The following is a 25,505-nucleotide window of genomic DNA, read 5'->3' as shown; positions in this document are numbered from 1 at the left end:
GGGAGTCTGCTGCAAACTTTCAAGGATCATGTGAAACTTTCAGATGTTGTTATTGTTCAAGTTTGAAGACGCATTCAACACATTTGAGTTTCTTGATTATGTTAAGAAAAACAGTAAGTTTTATATGATTAAAAGCAGTCTGGAAATATTATTATTAAAAATATTGTTGCTATGATGAAACATTTTAATTTAGGTTCAAAGATTAAATTAATTTTATCTCAACGAATACGTCTTATTCATAGCACAGGAAATTTACATTATCCCTAAAGCTTGAACGAATAAAAACTTTTCTGTGGCTAGTTAAAACATAATTAAAGCTGTAATCCATAGCACTCTCATGCAGTTCTTGTCACGTTTCGTTGGCAAACAAAATGTTGTGGTCTTAACTATGATCTATCTAGAATGCTTGTACCTGTTTCGTATATTTTTTTTATCTCGTCTAGACCTTAGATGTGTACATATCCTTTGAAAATGCATTTTTTGACAAAAAATATTGCATAAAGAAAATTTTCCTTTATGTTTTTATTAACATGCAAAACTTTGAAAATAATATCAAAATAATGGTCATTTGTACCGTGTACGGTGTAACACATAGGCTCAAGGGACGAGGAAACTCCTCATCAAAGTAAAAGGGATAGTCCTCATATTCCTAAACTATTCGTCATGTCCGGAATTTTACGCAAAACAGGAACAATATAATCAAAACCCTCGTCCAAAAATGAAGTGGCAGTTGAAAAGCAGTAAAAACAATTTGCTGTAGTGACAGTAAACAGTTTGAGAATAGCACTCAGAATAAACAGTTGTCGTTTATTTAGGTTCGGTTACTTTGTTTGCTGCAACAAAACCTTTAATGTATCCATTTAACTACCCTTTTTATCGTATATACTGTAGAGAAACATTAAAGAGATCGGTAAATTTGTGATCGGCTCGATTCAAGCGTGTGGAAATTACTTATTTCCTTTGAATTAAATTAGTTTTACCGTTTGCAGTTTTAAGTGCGTATAGTATTATTATATTTGCATTTGAATTTTAAGCTAACCCTACTTTCGAATTACATGTAAAATCTTTATATCATATTTCCAAAAATGAAGAAGAAATATTGTTTGATGAAATATATATACAATTCATTTCACAAAGCTTCTCAATCAAGATTTATAATTAAAGTTTAAAGTCATTATACCTATATTGCAAATGACACCCACCAGTGTCCAATTTTCATTTAAATGAGAAGACCCACTTTTAGCCTTTTCATATAAATTACGCAAAATATCAACCTCTACGTACAATTAGGTATTCTTCAGCGGTCCAAATTTTGGGGGTCCTTTTCGTTATTTCATAATAAAATCTAAAATTCCGAAGCGAAATCCTTCCTTCTCACGAGTGGGCGTTAAAATCTGCTTCGAACAAGGGACGGTGTTTTTGTGTGTGACAGTGACGCTCCCTATCTATTGAGTTTGAGTGTAAAAATAATTTTAGGAGGGACTTTTTTATGCTCCAACATTAATCAAGCGTATTTGCGAAAATTTGATGAAACGGATATTTGCTAAATGCTTTCAAACCCGCCAAGTAATTAATTGCTTTTTGCGACGACTCTAGTTTAGAAATGAATGCTATCTATGTTTTGAGGTTTCCTATGTTTGTCTAGTTATAAAGTACTTTAATATTTACGCAAAAATATCATTTATCATTGTGATAGTGATTAATTTCAGTTTATTTTAAAAGTGACGGGATTTGAAGATGCTTGATGTTTATTCACTTAAAGTAAACTTATTTTCCTATTCAGATTATTTATTGATATACCTAAGGTTTATATTTTTGCACGATCTTCTTTTTTATTACTGAGATGTAAGAAAGGTTTTGTACCTTACCCTTACCTACCTTAGCGTAAGATTTCATTAAGACTGTTACGTCATTAATTCGACTGTTTATGGTACTTAAAACTCCTTGAAAGTGTGAATTTGGAACTCGTAAACATGCGCTATCGCTTCGCTTCGCGTCGCAAACGAACGCGTTACCAACTCATCTAGACTAGCTTGCATCGCCGCCTCGCTCGAGCCAACTTCTTGTTATTTCACAGTTAATTACAGACTTTTCACTTAGTTATTTCAATTTTCTATTTCCTTTTGGCTAATTAACTTTGAGCGCACTCGTTTTAAATTGCCAGTCGTGTTTTTGTACATCCGGACGAAATGGAGATAATTTAATTAGGTACCCCTGTTACTTGGTAAGTTAAATAAAAGTTAATGTATTTAAATTCGTACTGCTGTTATCTTTTAGGATTTTATGGACGATGAAACAGATCTTCCTCTACAGCTTTAAACATAAAAAGTAAAAAAATAGCATTAAATTATCTTGTCAATGACCTACGCCAACGTTTACAGCTAATATATTAATATACTAGCGGTCCGCCCCGGCTTCACCCGTGGTACATATGAAAAATAGACGTTGGCCGATTCTCAGACTTACCCGATATGCACAGAAAATTTCATGAGAATCGGTCCACCCGTTTCGGAGGAGTATGCAGACTAACATTGTGACACGAGAATTTTATATATAAGAAGAAAGATAATATTAAAGCCATACTTAATTCAATATAATACTATCTTCACGTATATACCTATTTCATATTGGTACCTATTTCATAATAGGTACCAATATGAAATAGGTAAAGGCGGTTGTAAAAAGTAAAAGTATTCTCCTCAGTCACTGAAGTCGAGCAATTCAAACAATAGATACTCTACAGACATTCTATTTATTTCAGCATTTTGTGCTTGACGACTGACGTCATTTTCTCTGTGCAAACATTTAACACACTCAATTGGCCAATATCACTATCATAATATAATATAATTAATATTATTCAGCTTACACGAGTAACCTTTAACAAACACTGACAGGCAGTTTCAATGTAATCAAATCCGTAACATCGCTAACAATTTACACATCTCATAGTTATTGTCTAAAACAGCGGAGTGAAAATTAGCGAACACTAAACCTAAGCAAGCAATTAGCTTTGAATCCCTCGTCAAGGAAACTCCTCAGGCATTAGTTATGCGGCGTTGAGGCACGTTCACAACTTGGCTCGTTAGGGAGTGACAGGAAGTTTGTCAAGTCAGCTTGAGACAGCCCTAGATGTTATAGCGTTTGAAGGTCAATACTCTGAATTGGATAAATAGTTCGATGAAGTGGTTGCGAAGCATTTTAATGATATGTTATATTAGCCTTTGACATGAGATAGTAACTGAAAATTTTATCTTCAGCACACAGGAGTAGTTGGAAAAAGCTTTCCAAATGGAATACGTTTTTTGAATTGACAATTATGTATATTTTTAACTCTATATAATATTAATAGTGTAGGTATTTATATTCTTGCTTAAACTAAGTCAAGTTACTCTAATAAGGGTGATCAGACGCACTGACGCATAATATATGATTCATTATACTTACTAGGTATAATTTTGTCACACTTTTCTGATTAAAACTTCATCAATAAAACAATAAATCTACTATTTATTTTAGGAAAACGAATGAATATATCAATCCAAAATATATTCACGTACGCACTATTTCGACGAGGCTTAAAATATGTATTCTTTTATTTTCAGCGTCACCACTCCCGATATCGAATACAAGTGACTCAGCAAATTGAATCTATCAATATTCGATACGAACCACGTGCTGATATAGCTTTCGATACACTTCCCTTGCGAAAATACTTATTTTGTTTCTATGTGCGATGATAACATGATTTTCCTGCGGGAAATACAAATATTAGGCAGTTGGGCTTTCTCAAGCTCTGTGAGGCAAAATAAAGCTCGATCAAATTTAATTTAATAAACACTTGCTTATTTCTAAGAAAATAATGCAAGAAGCAATGGAAGCGAATTGACTTGTTTCACCTCCCAGGTACACGAAAAACAAGGGCTATCTCTGTAAAGTGTAAACTATTAAAAAGATTGCTAGTTAGGAGCCTGTGGTACTACTTAAACCGAATGAATTTCGTAATATTTATTTCAAATTCAACAGTAAATATACCTTCCAATCCTCACGTTTAAACGACAGATGTTCCTCTGATGGAAAACCACCAGAAACCTGTCATGCGCGCCGTGAGCGTAACTAAATGCATTTGACAGGTCGAGTGGTACGAGCTTATATAAGTTTAATATTATATCTACAGTAATATTGTAAATAGGAAAGATTTATTGGTATAATTTTAATGATTTCCGAAAATATTTAAGCATTATAACACACATGAGGAGACATTATAACATACATCATGGAGGAGAGTAAAGACCGGAAGTAATGGAAACTACTGGAGGAGGCCTTTGCCAGAAGGCACACTGAGTTGAGAGATATTCTATAAGGATTGTACATAAAACAAAAGCACTATGAAAATTATACAGTCATAAAAACCATTCTCACCCAGTTAAAAAGGCTAAATAAATAAATAAATAAATAAAAAGCTACATCGGTACCGAGTAATATAGGCTATTTTGTTCGAGTCAACCCTTGTGAAGGTTGGAACAAGTGGCTAATATGACAATAACGATGTGCTGCATGCCAGTTTCATATATCGCATAAAATTTACATGGTCAGTAAATGCATGCATCATGCTATACTGTTAGATATTATATCACGTATTTATTGTGCTTTAAATGAATATTCAATTATTATAATATAACTAGCGGCCCGCTCCGGCTTCGCCCGTGGTACATATGAAAAATAGATGTTGGCCGATTCTCAGACTTACCCGATATGCACAGAAAATTTCATGAGAATCGGTCCACCCGTTTCGGAGGAGTATGCAGACTAACATTGTGACACGAGAATTTTATATATAAGATAAGCGCGCTCTGCCCAGGTTGCTTCGGGATAAAAATAAATAAAACAAAATATAGCCTACGTCACTCAAGAAAACACATTATTCTTCTTTCCTTCTGTTGATAGAATTTTTCAAATCAGTCAGTTTCGTAGTCTATATCAATTTTAAACAAACCAACAAATGATATTAATATAAGAGGGTAGATTATATTATTTATGTTAATTTTCAATGATCTTCAGGAAATTCTAGATAACTTCTTAAAAAGATATAGCAAAACTAAGAAACACGTGTATCGTAATACTTAGTAGAATCTAATAAAATTCATCATGATTTATGAATAATAAAATCTCGTCAATTAGTTCCTTAATGGTGAAAGGGGTTTTGTAATCGTCATTAATCACGGCTAGTTGATGACATCAATAAAATTACGTCTTTTTGAGATAAATTGCGATATTTAACGGCCAACTAGTCACGCAAGTCAACGGGAGAGCTATAAATTTTAGCCTATAATTAATTTACTGTGGTGTGGGAATAAGTAGGGTTAGTATTTCCCGTAAACCCAAATTTTAATCACGGAGATTTTGTCGTTGGAAATTACGATCAGATGGAGAAACTAATGTGTGTTTTATATGAGCGAAGCAAAAGTCTCGGGGCAATTTTTAGTTTTCTGAAATAGGGATTGAAATTCGCAATCAACGTACAGCAATCGTCCTATTTGTAAAAACATTCGATTATTTTCTACTATCTATTCCATTTAATTTACCTATATGTAATCACTGAGGAACATCTCCAACAACAAATAAATGGTAAGTATACGAAGGTAAAACGAAAATAAAACTCCCATTATTTTTCCACATTCCAATATCAAACTTCTGCTCGCCTATTCAAATACAAATATGAAACCTACCAACAGGGTAATCGATATTCGATTTCCCAATGAAAATACGTAGAAAACTCGCGCTCAAACTAAGTTCCCTCAACGGTAAGTGACAGAACATTGTCTTATCAGCTTACTAAGTGTGGCACACGTTCTCATGATTCCTCTTTATGTAAATATATGGAGATACCTTCCACTCCTCGGCTACTTGTTGTGAGAGTAACGTTGTTACATTGTCACAAGTAGGGTTGCTTGATATTAGTTTGATAACTCGAACATATATTGTAACGATAATTTCCAATGGAAGGATAAACTAAAGTCTTTATAAAAAGGTTGAGAGATGTTTTGTTAGAAAGACATTTTTTTAAATTAATAAACAGCTAAAAACTTGTTTTTATACTCGGTATTGGAACCTTGATTATAAGTTAACACAATTCTCTCTTAACACACACGTGTATGATACAATTATATGAAAATATTTCTCGTCTTTCTCCTTGTGCTGTAAAATTTCAAACGCTATAAAAACACACAGCAAAAATGCATTAACAAAATAGCTAAGCCACGACATTGTAGCTAGTAAAACCAGGTCTTGCTTTGAAGTTTTATTACCTAGAGAGTTTGGTAAAAGCTTTAGTTTTTACAATGTAGCGGGCGACCAACAGCCCTGAATAAATAGCTACTGGTAGCCAAGTTTCGTGGTGCAGAGTACCCTCACAGCCTTGTCGCGTCGCCGCTTTTTACTACGCTTTACAAGTTTCAAGGGGAAATTAAAATGAACACTGTGTCGCCCAGACTGTGCGGCTTTTTGTACTGTCTTTGTTGTCAATTTACATTTTTCTACTTAATGTTACGCGAGTGAAATACCAATGCAATGGAAATAATGTTTCTAGTGTCACTTGTTCACGGACTCTTGCGTTATGCTGTAGGGTAGGTTAGAGTCGGAAAAAATAGTGGATATTTTTAAAATTACCTCTTTTCTATAATAAAAAGTAAAAACTGATATGGAAAACGACGTTAATAAAACCGAAACCTAAAGGACACTTAAGTAAGTTAAGGTAAGTCATCACTTTTATTTATTTATTTTTTGTATTTGGATAACAACAGCTATTAAGTACGTGATTATAGAGGAAAATCAATAAAGACGTAAAATAGAACCTCAATCTGTTCCACGACACGTTTATTTTTTATTCAAGACCGTCCATACATCATTTCCGATAAAAACATCAGCGAAAGTGTGTCACCACATCCCAAAATAGTTCTTATATTTTATCACCATTCACCTATTGATTCGTGAGGTTATGATAAATTGAGAGGGAACGACTTGACGTGGGGACATTTGTCTTCCCTGAAGTAAAAAGCCGAAGTATTTACATAATATAGCTTAGCCAGTCTCAAATATTCAGACGGGACTTTAGATATTTTAAAAGCGGCCTTTGATACGTCTAGACAAGATGTTTACTGCTCTTTGGGAGTCGATAAACTTATTTTAATATCGGGGCTTATGAAATTTCTGTATAGAACTTGGTACGGTTACAATGTAAAGATGCAAATACGGGAGACAGTTTGAGTTACTCAAAGCTAAGTTTTGATATGATTTTGATGACTTTAGTTCACATTGTATTGAGTTAGGGTGATTTCTGTCTGGAGTTAGATTATGTTTTGTGGACTTAATGTATACCACACAAAAACGCATTCATAATGTATTGCTTCTTGAAGTGCAAAGACATAATTATAATAATATTTATTATTTATGTACCGCAAGTAACCTACGCTATATTTACCATAATATTTTATACATATACTACTCAAAATAAGTTTAAGAGCTTTTTATGATAAAAGCTTTTACGAATACAGAAAAGTATATTAAACGAGCATAAGTCGGTCACCGCTAAGAGTTAATAGACTCTTTTCATTATTGCAATCACGTTCAACATTCAAGGATTTGTCCTGAAGCTTAATTGGATTGAGGATCATAATCAGTAGGATCTCCTCGCTAAGGAAAACAAGAAGGGGAGAAAATTTATTGTGAAATTTATAAAGCTTATAGGATTTTTGTAGAGATATATTGCCTGTTGTACTTATAATCAATCGTTATAAATGCCACTATATTTCGTCGAGCGAGCTATTAGCCATTATCTTATAAAATTCACATCATCTCAATGTATCTATATTTTATTACTGTAGCAAAATAGGCAGTGCTTCATCTCCTATTTTCTTACTTGGCAAAAAACGTGCACATACCTACATACATTCAGCCAATCTTAAAAACGTCCGAAGAACAAAGAAGAGTTTTCTCTTTTCTAGCAAACATATTATAAATTATGAGTAATTTACAATCGCGAATTTCCCTTTATGAAACTTTATAGAAAAATTATACGCTGTATCAGTTACAACGTTTGAACGGTTTATTCGGATGGAATAATTAATTCTGAATTATGAATTAGAATTATTGAGCCATAAGTAATTACTTGAAAGTATATTTTTCCGACAAAGAACTAAAAATCTCATATAAAATAAGCCCTTGATATAGAGATACGACCTTCCACTTATTTGACAGACTGAATCGGCGGATATTACCTGTCTTTCGATTAAGCGAAGGGAGATACCTATACTACTCTCATGATTTCTGTTTATTTTATGAGTTTGACAGGCTGTATATTGAATAATGTGAATGATTTAATAACAAGGCATAAGAGAGAACTGTTCATTATGTATTTATACTTAATACGTATAGAAAATATATCTTATTCACCTAATTTTACCTTCTATATTGTAACTTAAAACAAAATACGTATATAATATTAAAAAAAAGACGTGTGGCACTCGGGGACTGCCGTCGGAGTGGGGAGCGTGAGGTTTTTTCGTTACGGAATGTCTCGATTCGGTCCCCGCGCTCAAGGCCTGCGATAGAAGCTATGCAATAGCTTAAAATATACTTTTATTATAACGACACACCTATTAAATTTTTATTTCATCATGTAAGTGTATTAAAGTCTATAATTTTCTCCAAATTTACCGCCAAAATTAAAAGATAATATAAATAGAGCGGCGCGGCGCCGTATATTAACTTGTATTATGCATAGCGTAATGAAGCTTTTGTCTAAATCACGCGAAACTACAATTTTCTTTATAAAAAATTATTCAATTAAGACTAAGCTTTTAAGATTAGAGATTGTAGCTGTGATTAAGGCTGAAGATTGTGTGCCAAACGCAAATAAATATTACAATTATTAATTATTTAACACCTTAAGTTTAGGGCAATTAGACCAAATAATTAAATTAATTAAAGTGCACAATCACATGAATAAAGTACTATAATTGTTATTAACGCTTATTAAACGCAATAATAAAAGTTTGAAGTTTTTAAGGGCCCAAAACATTTCATAACGTCATGATCAATTGAAAAATAAACGTAAATGCGTCAATATTTAGGGTAATAGATGAATCAGTAGAAGTAGAAGCTATTTCAGAATTGCGTTGATTTATTCCTTTTCACAGTAACAGTCATGTCACAAATGTGCTACAGTGGACAATCTCTTAGAAACGTATTTTAATTACCTACTAAGGATTCACATAAATGCTAAGCCCTGTGACGTCATTCACATAATACTGTTACGTGTATCTTTGCGATGTTAAGAAAATAAACACGAAACTAATGAAATGAAACTAGAAAATATGTATGCAATTGTACCTAAACAGTAAAATAAAAAGAGGTAATATAACATAAGTTGATAATTGAATCTCTAGTTTGCACTTAAATATGTCTAGACATTTTAATAAGCCATGTACACAACACAGTTCAGTAAGTGTAAGATAAATACAGACCCTCTACCAGACTCAAGTTTAGGTATACTTTTGTATTAAAAAACTATGAAAGGACATGTTTATTTCTCAACCAAAATTATTCTTAAGTAAGGGACAATATCCATTACCTTTAAAAATTCAGCATTTATAAAATTAAGTAGGATTTATTACCAAGGGTCGACTTACGCTTAAATGATAGCAAATTTGATCAAGTGCTCCTATCATAGTGCTATTAGGTTATATTGAAGTGTAATTATTGGAAAACGGATGGAAGCCACGGTAATTGAGTTTTGCGGACAATGTTCCATTATACACTGTAAAATTGTTTAATGAAATTGAAAAAGCATTTGCTGTGTTATAATAACACGCGCATGATTCCAGAAGCTTTTAGCAACATTACCCTTTATTATTTTTTCAAAATTTATTAAATATTATAGGTATTCTTAAATTTTCTTAAAATGTCGGTAAGTATCCGATCTTCAAAATAAATGACATGGGTTAAGAGCAACCTTCATCCCAGCATATAATTATTTTACCTTCTGGACAATCGAGTATTATTCAAGTAATCATAGGACTATAATATCACGAAGGCCTTTTGCGTATTTGTATTCATATATATTATATACAGAAAAGTCTAGAAAAGCAAACTGAAGCTAGCAAACACTTTAGACACACATTAACAAAGTGAAATGTTATTACCTAATTGTTTTATGTCTTGTTTTCGTTGTTCAATTGATATATTCAAAGTTCACTAAACGCTGTAAAAGCTATTAAGCGGTAAGTTAGGTCATTAAAGTCTAGACCGAATCATTAGTCTAGAAATCCGTAGAGAATAGGTCATACAATGTGCTTTGAAAGCGTGCTTAGCTTCAGTGCATAATAACACAAGTTTTATTGTTTTATCACTCTACACATTAGTGTATTTAATTGGATAATTACACTAGGATACTTAAATGAATAGGGTACTTGCTAATACAACTGATCTTTATTCACAAGTAATAAAATATGTAGTAATCAACACGACAGCACACTTTTTGTTCAAATATAACCTAACAAGGTTTACATTATTATGAAAAACTGGAAATCACACCAATTATGGTCGTGAGTCATATAATCATTGATAGAGTTGTACTGCTGCCTCATCTTTTATTGCTTTACTTTTACCCTTTAAATTTAAATATCTACACAATTTAAATGAAAATCTGTATTGGCTTCGTTATCCTATATCTAAATTTGTAATATAACTCCGGTATGAATTTCATGCCTGTATAAATATTTTGAAATAACGCAACACCAATAAACGTATTACTTTTTCATGAATTTTATTTGCATAGTGACCAAGTCGAATGTTAGATTTTTTCTATTCCTTTTTTATTCTGAAATAGCAATTACTCTACTTGTTTTAAAAGAGCAATTAGCAAAAGAGCAATTTAATATCGACACAAAAGCAAATTAAAATACTAATATCTCATTTATCAAGTACGAAGATAACCTTTCACTATAAAGTGGCCTATCCAAAGCAATTATCCAATAAAGTTCTCCATTAGCCTCCTTAACATAGCGTAAATTAATTTCTCATCCATACATTACGCGTTTAACCTTTCAACGGTGCACAGATAATTAATTAATATCGATAGAATGGCCCTGACATCCCTACTAGTGTATTTGTGCGTGAGTATTGATTTTGTATGCGCGCGCAGCGAGGGAGGGTACTGCCAGTCGGATTTCGATTTTTATAGGGCCCGAATCCGGAGCTTATGTCAGCTATAACTTCTTAATAACTTATATAATTGTTGACACGTTGTTTTTCTAAGGTCACTTTCATTTATCATAATATCTTGAAAGTTCTTGGGATGTTATGGACACAGTTATGGATGTATCGATTGACATCTGATTTTGTTGTAGGATTTTGTCAAAGTAAGCATTTATTTTCTTCTTAATATTTCTTTTTGGTCTGGAACTGATCGTGTCGAAAGAAAAGATTGGCAGGTAGAGGCAACCTCAGCCTTCGTTGTTTGTTAGATTTTCTTATAGAGAAAGGTTAATTGAGCTGTCTTCTCTAAAAGGTAAGTCTAAGAGTAAAGGTTGAATTTTAAATGTCAAAAGGTCATCTCAGGTACTTTGTTAAAATAATATATTATGAAGCAAATAATAATAAAATGTTTTTTCAGGAAAATTTTCTGCTTAAGTATTTGAACATGAATAGCACTGGTACAATGCTATAAATAGAATTTTCTGGAGCAATCAACGAACCACGAAATCCATCTGTTGGAAGCCGGCGATTTGTACGAGTTCAGTGGAACGAGTGACGCGCTGACATAAATGCGATATTTGCGATAATTTTAACAGATAATATAAAAAAATAAGCAATAAAATATATTTTACACGATTTTCCCGCTCGCTACCCTGCAAGAAGTATTTTTTATATGTTTTGATTTGATTGAGCACGTATTCGATTAATTTATAATTAAATTGTTATTGCTACGAAATAATTTCGAAGAATAATAAAAGTTAACAACAAAAACAAAGCTGTTTTATTTTTAGACCCATCATTGCTTCATTGCTTATTTATGATGAATTTGTACCCAGAAATAAGAAACGATAATCTTATTTTTAATGCCATGTGTTTTATTATTTTCAATTATTCCATAATTAAAGCATTATTAATGGACTTTTCAGAAACATTAACTTCATTAATTCCCTTTTAGTAACATAATATACATCTAGTTCTTTATTTTAATGACGCTCAAAGACAAATTCATTCCCTTCACATAAAGGCAAGTTAGATCCGTAGCAGCCTCTAAAAGATGGCCGCTAAATAATTCAAACAGGCTTTCATTCCACTGTTACCAATTCCATTTCACCTTTATCGTGTGAAGCAGAAAGTTTTAGGTTAATACATTTTAAAATGGATGAGATTTGTTTTATGTATCCAACAAAGTGAAATGTGAGAGCATCTGGATGAATTGAAATTCAAGCCTGTTCATGGTTCAGTGTTATTTATATTATGCGAACGATATTTTAAGAATTATTTCACAAATCGCTCTGAATATACACCATTGTTTGTCAACAGAATGAATTTGCATTAAAATTGAATGTCGTTCTGTGGAGCTATTGTTTGGTGATCGTTTTACTGATATTGCAAGAACATTTTGTAGCGTAAGCTTTTTTTAACGAAATACGAATTCGAGCTGTTTTAATTGTAGAAAATTATTATACAATTTATTTGGTTAAGTTGGATTTATTTTGTTAACATTATAATTAAAATGGACGTTTCGAATAATATAAAATAAACAGTATCCTTTAGTATCTGAACACAGATTATACAACGTGACTTAACGCGTATGTTAAAGCTTACGACTTACGTTATTGTGTTTGTGTGAAAGCGAGCATGTGTGTACACTGGCTCTACACACACAAACAAGTAGCTTAATAAAGCCCCAGTAGGTATTTCAGCCGTGCTTTTCACTGTAAATTTAATGTCTTTATAAAATAATTATAAAAAACGAATGTTTAAAACGTATAAATAATATTGAAAGAAGAAAGACTCAAGAAATCATATCGGTATTGGTTTCAAATGCTCGATAATCTTATCATATTATATTCTTTAATTGCACATGTATTTTTATTTATAAAATAAACAATGAATAAGTAATAATAACTAGCTATAGCAAAATCGATATATAACGTTAAAACATTTCATTAAAACGTATATATAACGTTAAAACATTATTTCCGCTTAAATTCTCAATAATTGGAAAAGCTTATACAGAGCTAATAGCTGCTCATTTCGACTGAAAAAAATCAAATTGCATTCGTTTGATCATCAAAGCCATTCATTACGCCGAGTTAATGCGGCAAAGCATCCAATTTATTAAAACTAGGCTTCAATATAGGTTAGTGAGTAACCAAACGGCGGAACTTTTTAATTTATAACGAAAAGGTCGAATCAGAGCTATCACTTCGATATTTGCGGAGTTACGCGAATAGTGCTGATTGCTTGCTCCAATATATTTGTACATAATTGAAACGTTTTCACCTGACGTGTGTACTTTACAATTTCCGGGTTGTTTGGATAATTATTTTGTCCTTTTGTTTCTTTTATTGTGTTAATTGATTACGGAAGAGTGATTCGAATTAATTTATTTGTCAGTACGTAAGTAATAAAGAATTTAAATATATAACAAATCATTTTAAATTGCTTTATTAGTTGGTACCTATTTGAAAAAAAATATTAATCCCTTTTTCATTTCGCCTAGTAAAAAACCTTTCATGAAAATGTTATTAAGAACTTATTAAATTCAATAGTTTAATAACGACCAAACACTTTATATGGTACCTTAGGTAACGTTTTCTTTGTATAATCGGATACTATTTGAGAAGAATTGTACAAAACAATTCAAACCGCGTGAGTAATTTGTTACTTACATAATCTAAAAGAAACTAAAGATATTTTAATTTAGTTCAATATACATTTCAATTAATTCTTATTCCCAATAACTCGAGTAACGATCAAATAGATTCCAATCAAACTTCGCTAACTTGCTTTAATTAAACCGATCGTGAAAGCTGATATATTTATTAAATAAACATTAATCATCGCTGGTTTGATTAACAGTTTGTTTCTAATTCATTGAATAATAACTGGAGATTTTCCGTGATCTTGGGCACATTCTATGTAATCTGAATGATTATATTTCGGATTTCCATGGTGTATGGATCCTTTTAATATTAAAAATAATCATAATTCACCTCGTTTCAGTTATCAGTCATACCAGTACATAATATATTATAGAAGCACCTATTAATTATTGTTTATTATTAGTAAACGTTATTGCATCTAGGACTTTTAATTCATTTGTATCACAAAATGGCACTGAATCAATCCTTTTCTTAGTTGAATCACATACTCGTAGAACCTACTGCATAATCTCCACTTTTACAAAAAGTACTTCTAGTCCTTAGTTCCTTAGTTTTCTTGCAAAGGACCAAAGCGATTAGGACATCAAGGGACCGAGACATTTCAAATGTTGCTTTCAAGATAGGAACAACGCAACTCTGCTAACTTCTATCTGACTTGTTAACGGGCTTTGGATCCAGAATAATTGTAAATCTGTACTGAAACTAGAAACTACGACTCGATTTTTAAGCAACTGATATACACAAAAACTTAGAATGACTATAAAACTAGAATATAAAAACGAATTACTTTTAAATCTAGGTATATTACCACCAATTTGCATGAACCGAATTAATCAAAGCAATCGAATACAGACCTTAATTATTTATAGTTCGATTTAATAATAAAATTTATCATTACGACGAAAACAACTTTTAATGTAGCACAAAAATTTCTGCAACGGCTCTGAAAGTTTTTAACAAACTTACCACAGACCACGCATAAATTTAAAGTATATTTAAAATGTAAGAAGTTTGTAAAGTTTCTGTTTTCTAATAATATTGATGATGTACGTGCTGCGGTAAGAAAAATAAATGTGAATCTCTCATATTTTAGTTTTGATAAATCATATTTGTTTTATGTTAGATTTCAAAACTATTGTGGATGTAGGTGTTTACATAATATTATAACTTCTCAAATATTTATAAAACTAATTCTTTTTGCACCATTAAATGGAATTTTATCATGTGATTTAATGATATACAAATAAAAAACACAAAACTATTTTCATCATCATACTTTAAATAAAAAAAATGTAATAAAAAATCTATATAGGTACTTAAATAAATAAATTATTAAAATCAGAATGTAGGAATGTACCGTTCGCACATGCAAGATTCCAAGCCATGCTTTGCTTTCAAATTTAATTATAAACAAAACCAAAGACTTGACCTCTCACCGTATTCATATTATTACTATTTAATAGGCACTGTCCTCAGCAGTGCCACAAGGGGATTACTATGACACTCAAAATTTAATTAAACCTCCCTCTGAAGACTTGCTACTCCAAGATTTCACAAGTTTCCTCTAAGAGTCTACGCTTAATTCTATTTTAATATAATTAGAAGCTTTCAGCGCTGTGAAAATGTCAGTCCAAAACAAATTAACATGTTTAATATAAATCTGAAAACGGATTGAGCGCTGAAAGCGGGAAATTGTCAATTTCTGCGCCAGACGACCAGCGGCCGGCGACTGTAATTACGATGAAATAGGCATTATGCTCCTTTTTCAGAGCCATTTCAACCCTTGAGTGCAAGAGGAATAAAACGGATTATTGATTCAAATATTGAAAACGACTCGAGCAAATTACATTCCATAATAAAATGCCATTATTACGAGTTTTCCCTGTTTTTATATCGAATCCGATGTCTATTGCCCAAGACAAAAAGGGTAAAAAGATGAGCAAATTCTAATAGAAGTTAGATTTGTTATTTTATTGCATGTAGGTAATGTATTTTTAAGATTATAGTTTTTATCTTTTTGGATAGCTGTAAGCCGTCGTAGAAAAATAGGGATATTATCTCCATGCAGTTTCTTGGTAAAGGGGTTATAACCTGACGATATAAATATAACCATGACTAGCAATTTATCCCCTACGTATAGCCACATATCCGCAATGCAGATATCTATATCCGGATCCAAAGAATTGGCACGTGAGAAGCATCGCGAATACCTTCACTCCATTACAAGACCCATAACCATTTCTATCTAGGTCGTTGTTATCTAAATTATTTCCGGAGATCGAGCAGATGCCTGATAAGAAGGCTTACAGGATCGCGCTTTCAAACGAATAGTTTGAGATTCAAATAAAGTGTAGAGAAATCAGCTCGCTTTGTCCTTATTCCTTTGTCAGGAAAATAAATAGACACTCTTGTAAGAAAAGCTCTGTGGAACATATTTACTAAATATTCAGTTACTTTATGATAATGTTTTGGAATCTTTAAAAATAAATGGCCAAAGTTTTCGGGGTCGTCAGGATGTCACCTCTAAAAGTTTGAAATCAAAAGGTGAGGTCAGAAGGTAATGCACCAAGTTTCTGAAAGTGTCCCTTTTAACTAAGAAAGTTTTGGGCTAAGATTAGCCGTCCAAACTTTACATTTACCGAACTGACGTTTAAAGTGCCTAAATCGATACCACTTAGTCCACGACAAAGCAGTAAAAAGCAGTGCTTTTTATTTGACTTATTTTAATAGAAGGATATTTTAATACAGGTTTACTTCCAACATTTTGTTGAGAGCTTCAAATTGGTGCATAGTTGCGATAGGAAAAGAAGTTTCCAGAATATGGGCGTTCTTGGTGAAACAGGCATTCGGCACATACCTATATACAAACATTTGGTATATAATAGAACGTGACCCGAACATATCATTCGTCTGTATTGTGGTCGAACGGATGCTGTGCGGAATTTGTGAAATTAAATTCTATTTGACGCGTGTCACGAATGTACGTTTCATTAACTGGGAAATTCATATGTGGCTATTATTTTTGTGATAGCAAGTTGATAGCTGAATAATATTTTCGATTAGAATTTTAAAACTGATTTCCATATAAATTTTATATAAAAATATTAAATGTATTTTATTACATTTTTCTATTTTTCCTTTGTAAAACGTCAGTTCAAATATTTCGTATGAAAGGTATTAGACTAACTTGTATATCCCATACGCTCTTACCTGCACGAAAATCATGTAGAATATTGCCTGTAGTTTTGTGGCATTATATTTAACTTGTCAATATTGATATAGGTATGATTTAGGGATGTAAGTTATCGATAACCTATTCAGTGTGGCTCGATGAAGCTGTCAACCCATCAGAAACATTGCTACTCGATAACTGATACCAATTTGATACCAAAGCAGGAGCGGGCCCAGAGCTATATACCGATAGGCCTTAGTGATGATATTCATAGGAGAATAAAATATAAACTAAGGACAGGAATGATGGATACAATACAGAAGTAATGTGGCGTAGAAAGAAATGATCTTTTTACATGGGACATTTTAAAAACTTTTCTTGGAAAAGTATGTTATGACTGTATTCGAATTTATTAGATAACATATTTTAAACAAATAAGTACACACTACAATTTAATCATATAGATTAATCAAGTGCTTTATTTACATAAGCATAAACCACTGACCCGAGGCCTCGTAATGCGTATAGTCTCCTCTGCAAACATGTACATCATCCATCCAAGCTCTATATCCCTAATATAGTACTAAATAATATCCTTGTTAGGAACAAGTATTAGATCCTGCCTACTGAACTGATAAACGTTCTCTATCCACCTAGATCTTGTGTTTGTTTGGCAAATAGGTTGTGTAGGGTAACCGTGACTAACATCCATGACGGAACGTCTATCGACCACTGGTGGACTGATTATACAGTGCCCCTTTGTAGACATTCTCCCCTTTCTCCTGTAAATAAGTTACCTTTGAAACAACTGATCGGCTTCACACTCAGAACAAGAGGCGACAACTATATTGATTTTTAAATGCTTGCAGACGCTTAAAAGTTATTAGAGTTGAATCATTTTGGTAATGTTTTCCAATCTTCAAACAATATAACTCTCCCTTTCATCACATATCATGATAGCAATTACCATTCAGTATACAAAGCTGAAGGCTCGTTATATTGTGGCGTTGTATAAATATAAGTAATTTGACAGATCTCTAATTCCACTAAAACCCAACAAATATCTACTCAACATCAGAAATGTAATTACACTCAAACCGGAGTTTAAACACTTCCATGATGAGAGCTCTAAACCTTCGCCAGAATAATTAACATATCCAAATTAAACTTTTACCAACATAATATTCAAATCAGATACTCATTCTACGTCCTTGTTATAAGGTTAAGTACAAACACTTTCATTATATGCCAGACGGTTTGTAAATAGATGTATGTAATTATTATAAGAGCTTACATTCGAATGTCGTGTGCCAATCCAATCAAAATTGAAGTAGGTAATATGATCCTATTAGTTGAGAGAACAATTTCATAAATTGTATTAATATAAATGTAACTGGCTAACTAATATTACGTTTGTAGGATGATTATTTTACTATTGTGTTTGTGTTGTAAGAACCTTAAGGAACATACCAATTCAAGCGACTATAAACGATAAAGTAAACAAAACTGTTTGCATTTCTTCCCCTCGCAGCTTCAATTGACGTATTTTCTTGCACAGAGCTAGTTAAGGGAACAGAGACTTGACATTTATTTTTTCTGTAAATATATCTCAATGTAACATGAAAAATGCAAAAGCTACGGATGTAATAAAAGAAGTAAGGTAAGTGAAGTAGCTACATCATTATCAATAGTATTGTTAATTTATTTGTCTGTAATTTAAGAATGAATTAATGAGTAATGATAAAACAATTCAAATAAAAAGAAGACACTGGTGTTCACAAGAAATAATATGAAGTGAGCAAATCTTTATAAAGCTCTAACACCATTTTACCGCTACAAATTTCACTGCAATAAGGGAGACGGAAAACAGAACTCCAGTCATTTCTACGTAAGTTCAAGTTAATATTTGAATTAAATTTCCAGTAATTATAAACATCTGTTTAGTCATAATTCATTGTTGTAGGGGACAGCATGACTCAGGGAATTAGCATTGCAGCTAATAACAGTGAATCACGCGTCCACGGGTCGATAACGTCTAGACAAATTCATGGACTGCAGTATCGAATATATTAGGAAGCTGTTGTTATTATTACAAACTATAATTGGAAATTGACTCGATGGTTGTCGATAGTAACACATCAAACTTTAATGAGAAGGCATTAAGTTTAATGAATATTGTGTTTCATTAGTATCGTATGTGCAATAGCAATTGCTTCATTGTGTTATGAGGAGGATATAATGAAATTAGGAAAGTACACACGCAAAATAATCTTTGATGCTTCTAAGTCTTCGGATAAAAAGTATAAAAAAAACATCAAATGTTATCTTCAAACACACTTCTGATAAGTGCCTAAATATATGCACCCCAGGTCGTTAACGCTCAGATTAAAAGTGCATCAGACATCTGAGAAAATATATTGCTATTTTATGTATTTCACGACTTCAAAATTGCTATTTGGTTCCTAGTTTATCATGAATTAGCTTCGAAAAAGTTAAAAAAGAAAGGTCACCTGAGCAGGAAGTTCTGACATAGATGGATAGCTTTTCCACCGACTTTAGTCGTTAAGTCATCGTGATAAAATTGTACCCAATTTCGGTGGACTTGAGAATTTTTGATACGCTTTTTTCAGTCATCAGTGATTTTCTGTAGGTAATTTTCAAATTAGTAGGTAGCTTGAAAGTAGTTCCGGTAGTATTTATTTTTTTTAGTTGATAAAAGTTAAAAAATACGTATTTTCGTTAAAGACAAATAATCGCCCTAAAATTAAAACCCCATTGAAATTATCACTAAAACTGTTCCAAATCTACCTCCAACACTATGCAGATTTGAAACACAATAAATAACAACACAAAATATGAAAAAAACTCCGTAATATTTTATACGAGTTCATTTTACCTTTACCACTCGTATAAACCCTTTTTCCTAAAGAGATGTTATTTATAAAAGTGCTCTATTACCATTGCCGTCGCAGTAGGCACAAAAGGTAAGGGCGTATTTACAAAGCCATCAATCTAATCATTACAGCGAATAGCCCCTCATTCCGGTAATCACCGACCGTTTTCCCGCATGAGCCTACATTGAACGCAGAGTAAATGTTTTTGTACTAGTTTATTAGACAAAATTTACACTATATTGTCCAATGTTTTGTATTTACAGACAATTTCTTTAAAGGATCGTCTGTTTCGTTTAATATTCTATACGGTACAATTTGTTACTATACATTTTCAGATGACCTTTTTAGTTAAATTTTCAGTACGAATTATATTTGATATAGATCATAATAAAGTCAGTTTATGTAACGTGCTTAATTTTTTGCGTTATTTGTAGCAATCAATATTCATACCTACATATTTTAATATTTGAATCGACGAATGAAATACCTACAAAATGCTTTGTAGCTTTCAATTCTAAACTGCAACAAATATGCAAAATTTAAATATGAAATTCAAAGCAGCGCTGATTACTGGGAAATTCTATAGAACAGTTTCAATGCTAACATACATAACATTGTTCACGAGTTTTAGTTAATGACAAGCTCCACTGGTATATCGAATATGCGACCTAATAACAATCTGATGGCAAAACAATGGCCGTTCATTACATGAGGTCATTTGCTGACGTCAATTAATACTGCTTTTGGAGCCATTGTTAGAAGTTCCAGCTCGATAAGCTGAAGTCCTTGTCATAAATCTCCACAAAATGAGCCGCTATTATGGTATAACTTTTCATTTTTGCGGATTATCATAGTGGAAGAATAGCTGTGAACAATTGCTTTATAAAGCCTAGATGCTGGAGTTCCGTTGTTCTGAGTTAATTGATCCGACTGGCGGAAAAAGTTGCCCAAATTGTCACTTACCATAGAATATGATTGTTTTAAATTTACCTACATAACTTTCTGTATAACAAAAAGGTAAAAGCTTAATAAAAAAAGGTAAACGTGTTTCAAAAACTACTAAATATAGGTCACTATTGTCACCAAAGCATACATGAATGTACGACGTACGTATACGCTAGCAACATTGAAAAATAGACATGGCGGGCAACAATACTGAAACGTGATTGGATCGGTTCCTCGAAATGAATTTAAAAGTTCGATATTAACTGGCAGCATTCAATTTTCTGTTTTATCTGCTCTGAACAGGATATTACTGGTTCTAGTTCCTTTGATTGAATATCGACACTGAAGTTTGCGTTTTAATAATGGAAGAAATTTATTAAGTTAAATTTGAAGAAAATGAATAAAATTCAATTATATTACGGACCAAGGTATATAGTTAAAGATTATATTAAATCGAATAAATGTTTTTAACTATTTCGCTTACTACTAGTTACAAATTCCAACTATTCACCACACTTAAAAATATAACGTGAATAAAATCATAAATTACAAGCACTTTACGAGCATAAAAATTTCTTAAAAGCATTTTCCTGGTCGGAATAAGAACATAAACCTTTTCTTACAGCTATGAATATTTCCATGATTTTATATAAAATACCCTTAAATAAAACGGTGCAAAACGTTCACTGAATTGGCGTGCACGGTTGAATATCGTAGAAAATAGAAAAAATAGAGCCCACTCTGACCGATGCGAATTTTTCAATCGATGGAGTTTGTCTCGAATACAGATTGATTGCATCCGAATTTTCAGCGATGGTTTTAAATAAAAACGGCATTCAGATTTCGAATGATAAAGATTTGCCTAAATAATATATTTTTGCCTTTGAAAACAGCTCTGAAAAATGTTCTAAAAGTTTTCGTCTCTTAATTTTCAACGCAATTTTCTGAATTGTAATGGAAATAGTGAATGGTCAAATCAATTTAATTTGCACACCTTTCCGAAATCAAGGCAAGAGCTGCCTATTACTTCAAATTCACGCATGGAAGTTCCAATGACACGACAGCAGTCACTTGAAACTGTGATTGAAAGGCACAAAGCTTCAATCCGATAGATGCCCTGAACAATTTGCACGAATTTCAAGTGCTCACCCAAGGATCTCATGCTTCGTTACCAGTTCCATTTTCAAATATTATTCAGTTCTTTTTATTTTATTTTATTGCCAGCCTGTTCAAAGAGTGAATAATATCGAGTGTTGTTTAATCTATGGTTAATGTGAGCACACACGATTGATAAAATACATTTATTAAAGCGTTGTAAAAGAGACCTAACTAAAACTGAGTACTGTGTGACTAGCAAAAGTATTAGAAGTATATTTTATTACTTATACTGATACATTATTTATATTTTATTACTTACATTATTCACTTGTTAATGTCGAGATAAGATATTATATTTGCATGCGGATTAATAAGTAATTTAAATTGTGAACGACCCTCGGGCATTATAATTCAATTTCGCTGTAAAAAAGTAATTAAAAAAGTCAACTCTTCCTGCGTATTACAAATATTATTTTACGCCTGTTTAGGTATTCTGGATACTTTCTGTTTGTAAAATAATTTAATTAAATTTTGACGAAGGACCTAAAATCTGTTTTATTTTTATGTTAACTGAGATGTAAATTTATATTTCTTTCTCATATATTTTAATTTTCACTAATTGCTTTTAAATTCTTTATTCTCGTAGAAAATTTACGCATACGGTAGAGTTTAATGTTCTTCACGAAACATTACGAAGCCGAGTTCGCATTGTCATTTAGTACTTATGTATGTTAAAGACCCATGCTCGGGTTAGGCGCTTATTGTGTAGCAGAAAGGATGCATTTAGCGTATTATGAATTCTTTTTCTGTAATCTAAAAGGGAACGAAATAGAAGAAAATAGAAAGTGCAAGTCCAAGCTCATATTAATAAAAATTATGAACCCTTTTCCGTTTTCGCAATATTCATAAAAATACTATACGATCATTAAAAGAATATATATGTCGAAAAACTATACCAAAACTACTCATACTTAATGGCGTGCTTAAAATAATTTACTGTTACAAAAATTAAGTGCACGAAATGGCTTTTACGAGTAAAGTGAGGGAAATGTTATAGCGATAAATTAAAAGTAAAATTTAATACTGTTCTTTGATGTGGTTTTGAAGAATGGTTTATTCTTTTAAAAGCACAAACGAAATCGTAGTCTGTCATTAAGTGTCTTGCATATGCTAAAATAGAGGGAGCTTCTCTTTTAATTTTTCCATTAGATACTAGAAGTCTAACTAATGTAAATATATTATAATTATGAAATAGCGTTCATCAGTCCTCTGTAATACTTGAGATGTTAAAATACCCACAGGGGAAAAGACTCTACATTCTGCAGTAGTCTGTAGAGTGACCTTTTCAATGTTACAAAATATAAGCTATATATTTGCCTACATAAATATGATACATTTTCTAACCAAATGTATTTACTAATTTCACAGCCCGTACATAAACCTACGCAATTTATTAGATTGTATGGCTCCAATAAGTCGCACAATCAGTAATACTGATTGGTCTATACAAAGCTACGTAGGGTAAACGCCCCGGTAGCCCCGGGCGTCACCTGCCAGAGGACGCCGTGTCACATACCCTGTTTATCGAGTTAACCGTTTAATGGTCGGAAATATGTTGATTGACGCTGGCTTTTTGTGTATCGAATTGTATTGTGTGTATTGGTTGGTAGGTGTGTTGCTTGCGTTAAAAATGAACATAATGTATTCCCAAGCGCAAAAAGGGGAAAGATAGTTCTAGACGTACAAATGTATGCGATTTTCTGGTAAAATTTTGTAAAAGTATCGCTTTCAGCATAAGATATCTCAAAACTGATTCGATTGTTTTTACGGATACCATTTCTCAGAAGTAACATTACATATTCATACATCGTAAGAAAGGGCAAATCGCCAAAAAAGGATCGTTTTCACAACGGTCAAACACTTTTGCGCATTCACCCACATTTGGCCGTTAAATCAATATGTCCATGAACTACATAACTTTTACCCTAAGCACTGCATGAATCACGCGACCGCAACCCACGTCTAACTTCCTTCAATGTTAACATATTAATTGAAATCGATAATTTAACACGCTTACCGCTACCTTATAACTGCGGGATTGGTTTATAACTTCGTGTAGTTATAAATAGATCTTAGTTTATTGATTTAATATTAGGGCGAAACTAAAGCCCTTTACCTCGTACAATTTATATGATTGGGTACATGTTATTGATGCCAGAATTAAAGACTATTCTTTACATTGGCTATAACTAAGTATTAGCTGCCTGTTCATAAAGACAGCGATTAAAAGCATTTTATCATAATCACTGAAAAATCTAAATCCTCTTATCGTTATCTTAAAAAACATGTATTAAAATATTTAGATCTGGTGTCGTATGTGACTAGACATTCTCCTGATTGTTGTTTGAAGTGTTTAAATTTTTTAAAATTAAAGTTTTTGCTCACCGCGCCCGTGTGGATTAGAACTCGGATTTCTAATTCGATAGTCCGACCCTACGACAGCGCAGCTATTTATGCTAAGAGACTCCGCGCGAAATACGTGAACGCTTATCTACGTACGTCGTATAAGATTTGTGTGGTGTCCCCAACCTTCGGTATGAATAATTGTAAGCGCTGCAACGAAAAAGTATCTGATGGCGCTCTTTGTTCGAGCTGCCGTAACACTTACCACTTCCACTGTGCGACGTTATCTGAAATTGGCTGGCGGAGACTTGGCACTGAACGACAAAATTCTTGGTGCTGTCCTGACTGTAGAAACTCTGTCTCATCCGGTGACGCCGTTAAACCTAGTACTGAGCCTAATTCCTATCAGTCATCTTTGAATAGGATTGAGGAAATGCTATCACCGCTCTCTACTCTGCCGGAAAAGGTTGAAAAGTTAAGGAGTGATTTGAACGACTTAACGAGCAAAATAAATGCAAATGTGATTGAAGATTTATACAAAAGACTGGAAGATATAGACTGCAAGTTATCCATAGTTGACAGACTTAACGAAGATATGAAGAAGTTAAAGTCTGATATGAAGGGATTTGGAGAACGTTTTCAAAGGTCCGAAGTTGAAGCAGCTAAGAGTCGTAACACTATAAATACTCTTCTAGCGAAAATATCTGCCCTGGAACTTGAACAAGGTCGCACAGAACAAAAGAATAGATTTTTAAATGTGGAAATTATCGGTGTGCCTGAAGAATCAAATGAAAATTTACAAAAAGTATTCCTTCGTCTAGCCTCTGCTATTAGCTGTAACCTCAACCAGGAAGATGTTGAATTCATTACAAGGGTTCAATCATTCAGAGACAAGAAGGACAGCCCACGTAAGATAATAGTCAAACTGAAAGACAAAGCCACAAAGGATACTTTGATCAATAACTTTAAAAAGTCTAACAAAGTAAAAGGCATAACATCACATGACCTTGGTTTCACGGGTAACTCCCTGAAGATATTTATTAATGAACATCTTACAATCGCTAATAA

At 32.6% G+C, this 25,505-nt stretch overlaps 1 protein-coding gene across 2 annotated transcripts in view; it reads right to left on the bottom strand.

The window, feature by feature from the left end:
* Window positions 1-25,505, bottom strand: part of Appl (amyloid-beta-like protein) — a 107,140-nt gene that overhangs the window by 10,444 nt on the left and 71,191 nt on the right. The window lies entirely within an intron of this gene.

Source organism: Colias eurytheme, chromosome 7 (assembly GCF_061535395.1).
Source record: "Colias eurytheme isolate Ceu_HAF_F1 chromosome 7, ilColEury1 Martin Lab GWU primary, whole genome shotgun sequence".
Taxonomy (NCBI): Eukaryota; Metazoa; Arthropoda; class Insecta; order Lepidoptera; family Pieridae; genus Colias; species Colias eurytheme.
Note: the sequence above shows the minus strand (reverse complement) of the source record. Positions and strands in the feature narration are given on the sequence as shown.